Source organism: Bos indicus x Bos taurus, chromosome X, assembly GCF_003369695.1.
Source record: "Bos indicus x Bos taurus breed Angus x Brahman F1 hybrid chromosome X, Bos_hybrid_MaternalHap_v2.0, whole genome shotgun sequence".
NCBI lineage: Eukaryota > Metazoa > Chordata > Mammalia > Artiodactyla > Bovidae > Bos > Bos indicus x Bos taurus.
Window position 1 is genome coordinate 127,846,335 of NC_040105.1, and position 13,207 is coordinate 127,859,541.

Sequence of the window (13,207 nt, forward strand, 5' to 3'; positions counted from 1 at the left end):
CACGCACCTATGGACACCTTATCTTTGACAAAGGAGGCAAGAATATACAATGGAGAAAAGACAATCTCTTTAACAAGTCATGCTGGGAAAACTGGTTGACCACTTGTAAAAGAATGAAACTAGAACACTTTCTAACACCAGGATGGGGAACACATGTATACCTGTTGTGGATTCATTTCAATGTTTGGCAAAACCAATACAATATTGTAAAGTTTAAAAATAAAATAAAATTTAAAAAAAATAATAAACTCAAAATGGATTAAAGATCTAACCATAAGACCAGAAACTATAAAACTCCTAGAGGAGAACATAGGCAAAACACTCTCCAACATAAATCACAGCAGGATCCTCTATGACCCACCTCCCAGAATGTTGGAAATAAAAGCAAAAATAAACAAATGGGACCTAATTAAAATTAAAAGCTTCTGTACAACAAAGGAAACTATAAGCAAGGTGAAAAGACAGCCTTCAGAATGGGAGAAAATAATAGCAAATGAAGCAACTGACAAAGAATTAATCTCAAAAATATACAAGCAACCCCTGCAGCTCAATTCCAGAAAAATATACGACCCAATCAAAAAATGGGCCAAAGAACTAAATAGACATTTCTCCAAAGAAGACATACAGATGGCTAACAAACACATGAAAAGATGCTCAACATCACTCATTATCAGAGAAATGCAAATCAAAACCACAATGAGGTACCATTTCACGCCAGTCAGAATGGCTGCTATCCAAAAGTCTACAAACAATAAATGCTGGAGAGGGTGTGGAGAAAAGGGAACCCTCTTACACTGTTGGTGGGAATGCAAACTAGTACAGCCACTATGGAGAACAGTGTGGAGATTCCTTAAAAGCTGGAAATAGAACTGCCATATGACACAGCAATCCCACTGCTGGGCATACACACCAAGGAAACCAGAATTGAAAGAGACACGTGTACCCCAATGTTCATCGCAGCACTGTTTATAATAGCCAGGACATGGAAGCAACCTAGATGTCCATCAGCAGATGAATGGATAAGAAAGCAGTGGTACATATACACAATGGAGTATTACTCAGCCATTAAAAAGAATACATTTGAAGCAGTTCTAATGAGGTGGATGAAACTGGAGCCTATTATACAGAGTGAAGTAAGCCAGAAAGAAAAACACCAATACAGTGTACTAACACATATATATGGAATTTAAAAAGATGGTAATGATAACCCTGTATGCGAGACAGCAAAAGAGACACAGATGTATAGAACAGTCTTTTGGACTCTGTGGGAGAGGGCGAGGGTGGGATGATTTGGGAGAATGCAATTGAAATATGTATAATATCATATGTGAAATGAATCGCCAGTCCAGGTTTGATGCATGATACAGGATGCTTGGGTCTGGTGCACTGGGATGACCCAGAGGGATGGTACAGGGAGGGGATGTGGGAGGGGGGTTCAGGATGGGGAACACGTGTACACCCATGGCAGATTCATGTTGATGTATGGCAAAACCAATACAATATTGTAAAGTAATTAGCCTCCAATTAAAATAAATAAATTTATATTTTTTTAAAATTGGTCAATTTATCTAATGAAAAACATCTGCCAAAACAGTTCACCCATTCCTCCCACCCTCTACTCCCTGTCTCTTAAAACTACCAATCTGTTCTCTTTATCTATGAACTTGGTGGCTTTTTTCCCTTAGATTCCACATATAAGAGAGATCATACAGGGACTTCCCTGGCAGTCTAGTGGTTAAAACTCTGCACTTCCACTGCAGAGGGTGAGGTTTCATCCTTATTCAGGGAACTAAGTTCCTGCATGCCATGGTAAATGGCCAAAAAAGAAAAAAAGAGAGAGAGAAGGAGAGAGAGATCATACAATAGTTTTCTTTCTCTGTTCGACTTTTTTCACTTAGCATAATGCCTTTAAGGTCCATCCATGATGTGGAAAATTGATAAGAATTTACTCTTTTTATGACTGAATAATATTCCATTGCATATATGTACCACAATTTCTTTACCAATTTAATCATTGATGGACACTTGGGTTGTTTTCCTATCTTGGTTATTGTAAATAATGTTGCAATGAACACAAGGGTACCTATATCTTTTTGAATTAGTGTTTTCATTTTCTTCAGATAAATTTCTTAAATATTTCCTATGTTCAAAGTTGTATGCTGACCAGCATGGAAATGATGTGACCCCAGGGCTTAGAACACACCTTTTGGCAGAAACAAGACATGTTCAGAAAGGATTGGTGGAAAGCAGGCATAGAGGTGGCGTAGGTCTGAAAGATAGGGATGAAAGTTACATATGAGCTTGGTAGCAGTAGGGGTCTGGGACCAAATTGTAATGATAAAAACTTCCAAATTCAGTTGAGAAATTGAGACAGCAGGAAGACTTTCAAAGCAAGAAAGGGATTTGGACTTGCCAGTTAGTTCAGTAATTCCCTGAGTAGTTACCAGGGATACCACTGTTGACCAAGTGTGGGTGGTGTTCAGGTTGGAGCTTACAGACCTTTCAAGACACTTTCAAAGAAGGGGAGAAAAACAGGGCTGGCAAATGGTTTAGGAACAGGGCGAGCAAGGACTTCTGTGACCTGAGCGCTGTCATCCATAAGTGAGCAATTAAAGCGACTTTCAACCTTAACACAGGGGTTGTCCTTAATCATTGACAACTTGGCTAAAACTTTTCAATTTCTGATTATTTCATCTCCCATGATGAAGCTATCTGTTCCTTGTTATCAGTTTATCAGGCTGTCAGCCTTTTGAGCACTCACAAGGGGCAACAGAGAGCATTAAGTATTCCCAAGGGCTTCCCTTGTGGTTCAGCTGGTAAAGAACCTGCCTGCAATGTGGGAGACATGGGTTCGATCCTCGGGTTGGGAAGATCCCCTGGAGAAGGCAATGGCACCCCACTCCAGTACTCTTGCCTGGAGAATTCCATGGACAGAGGAGTGGGACAGGCTATAGTCCATGAAATCACAGAGTCGGACATGACTGTGTGCTACCTTTCACTTTTTTTCACTTTAGGCTCAGCAAACCCAATCTTTGGGGGTCTTTTAAGAAACTGCACTCCATGCCAATATGAAGCCTTCATTCAGTAACTAGAGTTAAGGAGAGGTCAATTGCTTGGAAGAGGAAGTAAAGAGACTGTGCACAGGGAGACCTACCTTCTTTTATGGCCTAACCCTCACTCTTGCCTGGCTCTTTCCTGGCCTCCTAGGAATCATGCTATTGGCTGGGGACAAAGTGATCCACGTTCATAACAGATCCTATCACACTACTGTGTTTCTGCTTCCTAGCCTTTGACTTTTCATTTAAATGATGTTGGATCTAATTTCTTTATGGCTGACTCACAACATAAAACATTTATTTATGATTCTGTACCCCCCTGAAAAATAAACAAGAAAAACACATCATTCATTCATTCATTAGACATTTGTGCAGAATCTACTATTGAAGAATTCTTTCAGACAAGATGACAATGTGGGGTAATTGTTATTGAACTGGCAGGAAGCCAAGCAGCATTAACAACAAACAAGTGAAAAGAAAAACTTTTCACTGGCAAACTAGGTGGCAAAATCATTACACACAAGCCTGAGTATTTATATTCTCCCATTTCAGTATAAAAACAAATGCCTTGATCACAAATTTATGGGATTTAAACTACAAACAAGAGCATGTCACTTAACTGACACTGCATTAATCCTCTTTCATAGGCCAGAATGTGTGTAAGTGAGACAGCTTCTCATCAGACATGATCAGCTCCCTGGCATGTCCATTGCTCAGCTGGAGAAGAAAATGTCTTTCAAGAACAACCTGTGCATCTAAGTTTTGGATAAACATAGAACAGAAAACATCACTGTGCTTTTAACAGAAATTGTTGGGGAAAGCAAAATGTACTGCACACATTTCTGGAGAAATTACCAGAGTAACTATTAGAGGAGTGTTATTAAAATGTGTCCTGCAGGGTCCTGGAGCACAGCCATTCCCAATTAGATGTTGGCTTTATCAGAAACCTGCCCCTTCCCTTCACAGAGAAAATAATTGGCACCTTAGGAGAATCTGTGACAACATCAGCAATTTCATTTGCTTGGTAGTGGTATTTTTTCCCTTCTCCTTTTCTTCCTCTCCCCCACCCCAAGCTATAATTCACATGCCACATACCATTTTTAAATGTACAGTTCATTGCTTTTTAGTGTATTCACAAAGTTGTGCAACCTTGACCTCTAATTAACTTTCTGTCTCGATGGATTTGTCTATCCTGGATGTTTCAAATGAATGGAATTATCCATATGGGGCCTTTTGTGTCTGCCTTCTTTGATTTAACGTCATTTTTTTCAAGGTTCATCTATGCTATGGTATGGATCAGTACTGCATTCCTTTTATGGCTGATTGATATTCCATTTTACTGATATACCACACTTTATCAATGTATCAATGGACACAGATTATTTCCACATTTTGGCTATTATATATAATGTTGCTATGAACATTCACAGACAAGTCTTGTGAGATTGCATATTTTATTTCTCTTAGATGTATACTTAGAAGTGGAATTGCTAGGTCATGTAGTAAATATGTTTAACTTTTTGGTTAAAACTTTGGTTAACTTTTTGGTTTTCCAAATCAGCTGCAACATTTTGCTTCACACCAGCCATGTATGAGGTTTCAAATTTTCTCCATATCTTTACCAATACTTGTTATCATCCTTTTTGTTTATTGCCATCTTAGTGGATGTGAAGTGGTATTTCACTGTGGTTTTGATTTGCATTTCCCTAATGAGTAATTTGGAAAACTCAGCAGTGGCCACAGGACTGGAAAAGGTCAGTTTTCATTCCAATCCTAAAGAAAGGCAATGCCAAAGAATGCTCAAACTACCGCACAATTGCACTCATCTCACACGCTAGTAAAGTAATGCTCAAAATTCTCCAAGCCAGGCTTCAGCAATACGTGAACCATGAACTTCCAGATGTTCAAGCTGGTTTTAGAAAAGGCAGAGGAACCAGAGATCAAATTGCCAACATCTGTTGGATCATTGAAAAAGCAAGAGAGTTCCAGAAAAACATCTATTTCTGCTTTATTGACTATGCCAAAGCCTTTGACTGTGTGGATCACAATAAACTGTGGAAAATTCTGAAAGAGATGGGAATACCAGACCACCTGACCTGCCTCTTGAGAAATCTGTATGCAGGTCAGGAAGCAGCAGTTAGAACTGGACATGGAACAACAGACTGGTTCCAAATAGGAAAAGGAGTACGTCAAGGCTGTATATTGTCACCCTGTTTATTTAACTTATATGCAGAGTACATCCTGAGAAATGCTGGGCTGGAAGAAGCACAAGCTGGAATCAAGATTGCCGGGAGAAAGATCAATAACCTCAGATATGCAGATGACACCACCCTTATGGCAGAAAGTGAAGAGGAACTAAAAAGCATTCTGATGAAAGTGAAAGTGGAGAGTGAAAAAGTTGGCTTAAAGCTTAACATTCAGAAGACAAAGATCATGGCATCTGGTCCCATCACTTCATGGCAAGTAGATGGGGAAACAGTGGAAACAGGGTCAGACTTTATTTTGGGGGGCTCCAAAATCACTGCAGATGGTGATTGCAGCCATGAAATTAAAAGACACTTACTCCTTGGAAGAAAAGTTATGACCAACCTAGATAGCATATTGAAAAGCAGAGACATTACTTTGCCAACAAAGGTCCATCTAGTCAAGGCTATGGTTTTTCTAGTGGCCATGTATGGATGTGAGAGTTGGACTGTGAAGAAGGCTGGGCACCAAAGAATTGATGCTTTTGAACTGTGGTGATGGAGAAGACTCTTGAGAGTCCCTTGGACTGCAAGGAGATCCAACCAGTCCATTCTGAAGATCAGCCCTGGGATTTCTTTGGAAGGAATGATGCTAAAGCTGAAACTCCAGTACTTTGGCCACCTCATGCGAAGAGTTGACTCATTGGAAAAGACTCTGATGCTGGGAGGGATTGGGGGTAGGAGGAGAAGGGGACAACAGAGGATGAGATGGCTGGATGGCATCACTGACTTGATGGATGTGAGTCCGAGTGAACTCCGGGAGTTGGTGATGGACAGGGATGCCTGGCGTGCTGCAATTCATGGGGTTGTAAAGAGGTGGACATGACTGAGCGACTGAACTGAACTAAACTGAATGAGTAATGACATTATTAGACATGAAGGAAGCTTAAATACATATTACCAAGTGAAAGAAGTCAATCTTAAGAGTTTACATAATGTATAATTTCAACTGTTTGACATTTTGGAAAAGGTGACAGTAAAAAAATCAGTAGTTGCCAGGGATTGGGGCAGAGGTGAGAGGAAGATAGATGAACAGGCAGAGTACAGTGGATTTTTAGGGCAGTGAAAATACTCTGTGGGCTTCCCAGGTGGCTCAGTGGGTAAAGAATCCACCTGCAGGGCAGGAGACCCAGGTTCGATCCCTGGATCGAGAAGATCCCCTGGGGGAGGGCAAGACAACCCCACTCCAGTATTCCTGCTTGGAGAACCCCATGGACAGAGGAGCCTGGTGGACTATAGTCCATAGGGTTGCAAAGAGTTGGACATGACTGAAGTGACTGAGCATCCAGGCACAAATACTCTATCATTCTATAATGGTGGATACATATTATTATCCATTTGTCTAAACTCATAAAATGTACACTGTCAAGAGTGAATGGTAATGTAAACTATGGATTTGGATGATTATATTTCAGTGTCGGTTCATCATTTGTAACAAATGTACCACTCTGGTGGGGGAAGTAAATAATGGGAGAGGATATGCATACACGGAGATAGGAGGTATATGGGAAATCTCTGTACCTACTGCTTAGTGTTGCTGTGAACATAAAATGGCTCTAAAATATAAAGTCTATTTAAAAAAAAACAGAAAGCAGGGCTTCCCTGGTAGCTCAGTGGTAAAGAATCTGCCTGCCAATGTAGGAGACACAGGTTCAATCCTTGATCCAGGAAGACTCCACATGCTTCAGAGCGACTATTGAGCTCGTGCTCTAGAGCCCGAGAGCCACAACTACTGAGCCCACATGCTGCAATTAGTGAAATTCGAGCACCTAGATCCTGTGCTTCACAACAAGAGAAGCCATTGCAATGAGAAGCCCATGCACTGCAACTAGAGAATGGCCGCCGCTTGCCAGAACTAGAGAAAACCCCATGCAGGGACAAAGACCCAGCACAGCCGAAAAAAAGACCTTGTTAAAAAAATCAAGATAATGCAAGAGGTATTTAGGGAATAGTGCTAGAAAATGTATATGCCTCACATTCAAGTATAATAATTGTATTTTTAATGTATTAACTTTTGTATTCTTGACTCAGCTCCTAAATTATAAAGACCTTGAAACTATAAAAACCTTGATAAACCATGGTTTCTTTTTTATGTTACATTTAAGCTCTAGCACAATGCATATAATAAACTTTCAATATATACTTCTACCAAGAAAAGGAAAAGAGAATGGATAACGTCTCAAATGGACGAATCAAGAAACAATAATATGCATATAATATTATTTGGAAATATCATGGTAAATACAGTCAAGACTTGTTTAAATATTTTGAAAGTGGTTGTCTTTTGAAAATGAAAACAGCACCTCAAATCACATATTTTAAAAAACCCAACAAATGAAGCCTTGTTTTGAATGAAATTTATAAACTCTTAAATATATTCACTATTATAGTACCCTTGGTTCTTCTGACTCCTCTTGTTTTCAAAAAATATTTTTGAGTCTTTTGCTTAAAGTATATTTTACTTGGTTTCTATTTCTTCTCTGTTTTCAAAATGCAAGCAACTTTTCAAATATATGTTGTCAAACTTTTTAAAATTAATTTTTACTGGAGTATAGTTTATTAATAGTGTTGTATTAGTTTCTGCTGTACAGCAAAGTACATCACTTATACATATATGCACTTTTTTTAGAGTCCATTCCTATATAGGCCATTTTGAAATGAGTTTACTCTTTAAAAACTCTTAATAATTTTCTTTTGCTTTTTCCATTATGTCTTATTTAATTTAAATTTATTTTTAATTGGACAATAATTGCTTTACAATATTGTGCTGGTTTCTGCCATATATCAATATGAATTAGCCACAGGTACACATATGCCCCCTCCCTCTTGAACCTCCCTCCCACTCCCACCCCATCCCATCCAATTTAGGTTGTCACAGAGCACTGGATTTGAGCTCCCTGCATCACACAGCAAATTCATGGATCTCAAAACTACTCCTGAAGAGGTTTAAGGGAGAAATCTTAGATTGTACCCAGGTATATCTGGTTAACTTCTGTCTGGGAGTTCCTTACTCCCTTTATCTCTTCCTGAAAGCAATTTTTTTAAAGTAAATGGCCAAAGTCATACCCCCAAAGTTTCCATGTCTTATGGTCTTATATTCAAAACGTTCTAAATCATTTAAAAGATTACAAAGAGTCCAAGTGTCCATCAGTAAGGGCTTGGTTAAATTATGGTGCATCTACCCAATGTTAAATTTCATATTCAGCTACTTCCTTTCACCATCTTTCTAAAATAACAACAGGAATACAATTAGTGAGATATAAGTAGTGTACTCGATTTTTCATCATTTTTCAAATTGATTAGAGTAAAAATGTTTGACCTAAATACAAAAAGGACAGTGGATAAATTAAGGAGTAATGGCAACTAATTAACCAATATATATATATATATATATTTTGTTGTTTTCAGTTGCCTAATTCTATTTGTGATTAGACCAATAATTAAATTTACTTTTATTCCCTGAGAAGACACCAAATGATCATGGAACATATGAATAACAGAGATGCAAGTGTGAGAATAAACTGGCTGGTGACTAATCCATGAAGTAAAAAATTTACATGCTGAAAATTAATAATCAATTTTCTATGAAATGCATCCTCAGTTCCTCGACAAGTTACAGTTACCATATGACCTAGCAATTCTCCTCCTAGAGAAACGAAAGCATACGTCCTCATAGAAACCTGTGTGTTAATGTTCATAGCAGCATTATTCATAATAGCCAAAAAAGTAGAAACTATACAACGTTCACAACAGATGAACAGATGAATAAGAAGTGGTATATCCCTACACTGGAGATATTACTCAGCCATAAAAAAGAATGAAGTACTAATACATACTACAATCTAGATGAACCTCAAAAACATTATGTGCAATGAAAGAAAACAATGTTTCCATTGACATAACATACCCAGAATAGGCAAATCAGTAGAGACAAAGCAGATTGGTATTTGCTTGGGGTTGGGGGATAGGGTCTTGCCTGGAGAATCCCAGGGACAGGGGAGCCTGGTGGGCTGCCGTCTATGGGATCGCACAGAGTCGGACACGACTGAAGCGACTTAGCAGCAGGGGGATAGGGAAATGGGAAACTATTGCTTAATCAGTACAGGTTTTCCTTTTGGGATGAGGAAAATTTTCTAAAATTAGATGGTGGTGATGGTTGCACAAGCCTATGAATATAGTAAAAATCACTGGATTGTACGTATTAAATGAGTGAATTATATGTATTAGGAAGTTATATGAATAAAACTGTCAACAAAAAAGAAAGGAGCAATTAGGACAGATAAGAGGAGGGTAGCAGGTCTCCCTGGCAGATTCAGGTAAACACAGCTGGATGTGAAATCCCTCGGGTTTCTGTTCTCAGACCCTTGGGTTTTGGAAGGAGTCACAGCTGTGGTTTGCCAAAGCACCTGAAAGGCTCCAATCAGTCACAGGCCTAGAGAAACATCATGAGCTGAGAGAAGCAGGATTCTTGATCTGCATGGCAGTCAGCCGGATATCCAGCCACCCATGCCTGTGGGTGAATGAAATCACCTATATGGCAGGGAACACCAACCACTTGGTGCTGGGAAATGGAAGTCAGAGGCCCAAGCAAGCATGGTACCACTTGGAAGAAGAGCACAGCAGAAGGTGTGTGGGAAGCCAGCTCTACCCTGGGATGCCCATGGACTATATGAGGAGACTGTCGACAGCCAGTTCTGATAGAGATCAATATATGCTAACTACAAAATCATTCCAAAAAAAGGAAAAAAGATACACGTACATTTTATCCTATCTTAAAACCTGTACACTTGCTCACCAATCTATTGATTTAAGGCCAATGTTTTTTTTCCCCCGAACATGAATATGTTGATGGGTTTTTCTCCTTATCCTTCTTGTTTAAATAGCACATTTAAACAGCATCTGATTCCCAGTGTCTGTTTATTCAAAACAAATAAAGGACTCAGAGATATGGGTAGTGAAATCTGAGAGTAGGATATTTCTAGATTTTCATGTTTTCCCATCTTTGCTGATATCTCAACCACAACTAAACTGACAATATTTTAGCTATTTAAGTCTTTTAACAGTTTCTACAATCATTAAACTTAGCTTTTATAAAATGTTTTTACAGCCATATCTATTCAATTTATGTAATATTTAGTTATAATTACAATAACTAGTGTTATTAGGGGTTAGGGGACTGCTTTGGTCTGAATGTGTCCCTCCAAAATTCATATATGGACATTCTTACCCCTCAGGTGATGATATTAGGAGGTGACTATGTCATGAGGTTGGAACCCTCTTGAATGAAATTAGTGCTCTTATACAAGGAGCTCCCAATCCAGTATTCTGGCCTAGAGAATTCCATAGACTGTATAGTCCATGGGGTCAGGTTGCAAAGAGTTGAACACAACTGAGTGACTTTCACTCACAAGGAGCTCGAGAGCTTGCTCACCCCTTTCACCATGTGAGGATACAGTGAGAAGCTAGCAGTCTGCAACCTAGAAAAGGGCCTTCAATAGAATGAGACTGTTCTGGCTCATTCACATTGGACTTCCAGCTTCCAGAAGTGTGAGGAAAAATTCATCGTCTATAAGCCACCCAGTCTGTGATATTTTGTTATAGCAGCCTGAATGGTCCAAAAGAGGGCCAGACTGAACTGACTTGTGGAAGGTATACCATCCCAGTGGACGAGGTGGGAGTGCTCAGGGCTGACCGGTGGGAAGCCTTCCCCAGGCAGGTGACTCCTGTAGGCAGACAACTCAGGCATTAGTGAGCACATCCACAGAGACTGGAAAGTATCTGTGAGTTCAGCTAGTCAGATTAGTGGAGGTTGTCTAAGAGGCCTTTTGTTGTACCCAGTTCACCTCTTGGCCACAGTCAATCTTAATAGAGCCCTGCTCCTGAGTGATTGGACCCCACTCTGAAGGTTGTTCTGAACCTTGATTTTATCTGTCACTCTAGGTCTGAGGTGTGACATGCTGGCTTTCAGATGCTCCCAATGACCCCCATCTCCTGGCATTCACACCTTGTGTAATTGTCTCCCTTCAAGTGTGGTCTGAAACTTGCTTTTAACCAGTAGAATGTGGCAGGGGCTATGGGTGTCACTTCCATGATTATGTTACGTAAAATGGTAACCTCTGTCTTGCTAAGCAGACTCTCTGTTGCTGTCTCAGCACTTTGGTGAAGCAGGCAGCCATATTAGGGAAGCCTAGGTGACAAGAAAATGAGGTGAGTGTCTGGCCAGGAGACAGCCAGGAACTGAGTCCCTCAGTCCAACAGAGACCACAAGGAAATAAACCCTGACAGCAAACTGTAAGATTTTAGGAATGGATTCTTCCCCAGTTGAGTCTCAGAAGAGGCCCCAGCACTAGTTAACACTTTGCACCTTGTGAGAGACCTTGAGGCGAAGGACTCAGCTAAACCAAGCCTGGATTCCTGGAACTGAGATAATAAATATATGTGTCGTTTTAATTTAAGCTGCCGATTTTGTTTTTGTTTTTGTTTTGGTGAGGGGGGCTACTCTATATGGCATATAGGATCTTAGTTCACCGACCATGGGTTGAACCCCTGCCCCCAGCTAGACTGCCAGGGAAGTCCCTTAAGCTGCTTTTGAAAAATGTAGAATTAGGGCTTCCCTGGTGGTCCAGTGGTGAAGATCTGTCTAGCAATGCAAAGGACACTGCTTCTATCCCTAGTCTGAGAAGATCTCACATGCTATGAGGCAACTAAGCCCATGTGCCACAAGTACTGAAGCCCGTGTGCCTAGAGCCTGTGCTCCACGACGAGAAGTCACTGCAATGAGAAGTCACTGCGATGAGAAGCCCATGAGCTACAAGCAGAGAAAGCCTGCTTGCAGCAATGAAGACCCAGTGCAGCCAAAGATAAAACAAAGAAAGAATACAGGATTAAATACCAATACTGCCTTGTTGAGAATATTTGATTTTACATTTTCCTCAAGGAGATTAATATTGTTATAGATACCAGTAAACAAACACAACATGGCAAATATCTCTTTCAAAATAGTTTTTAGAAACTGAAGCATTTATTGGTGAAATGATATGCTGTCTCAGATTTGCTTTAAAATTGTCCTGTAGGAGTTGGGGGAGGAAGAATGGAGGGAATATATTTGACACAAGTTGGGCTATGTGCTAGTAATTATTGAAGCTGAGTGATGTATCTGTGGGGGTTCATTATATTATTGCTTGCTTTTCTGTATGTTTGAAATTTTCCATAATAAAACCAAAACAATTTCTATAATGTCACACAGTTCAGCAAAGGTAACAATAGTTAAACAACTAGTATTTCAGAAGCTATTATAATCTATGTATAAACACTGTACAAAGTAATGGGAATATTGTGATTCAAAGTAGGTGGTATGGATACTTCTATACTTGATTTGAGATACTGTTTTTCAAATACTATATATACATGCAAGTTATGACATTGTTAATTATTCAGTTTTGGAGAGGAAGGGGATCCAAGACTATAGCTTTCTAAATGTATTTTGGTTATATAAGCTGTATGTAAATCATTGCCATATTAATTGGCAATGACTTTGTATAGAAAATTTAATTAGAAAATTTTAAGCAGAAAAAGTTACAAATATATTGACTGTAACATAGGTTGACTCTCTCCCTATATGTGTGTATTTCTCTTTTATATACATATATATAGTAGCATAAATAAAACTGAAATCATATGTAAAAATGAAAAAGTTCCTATGTAAAGTTCTATGAAACTTGGGGAAAGCCTAGAGTGAAAAAAAAGTAGTTTAGTTGTTCTCTTGGAACCAGAACATTTAATAGAAGGGGAACAAATGAGGCCTTCTATTTAGCAATAAACATCTCTTTTTTATTTTTTTAAATTAAATTTATTTATTTTAATTAGAGGCTAATTACTTTACAATATTGTATGGATTTTGCCATACAT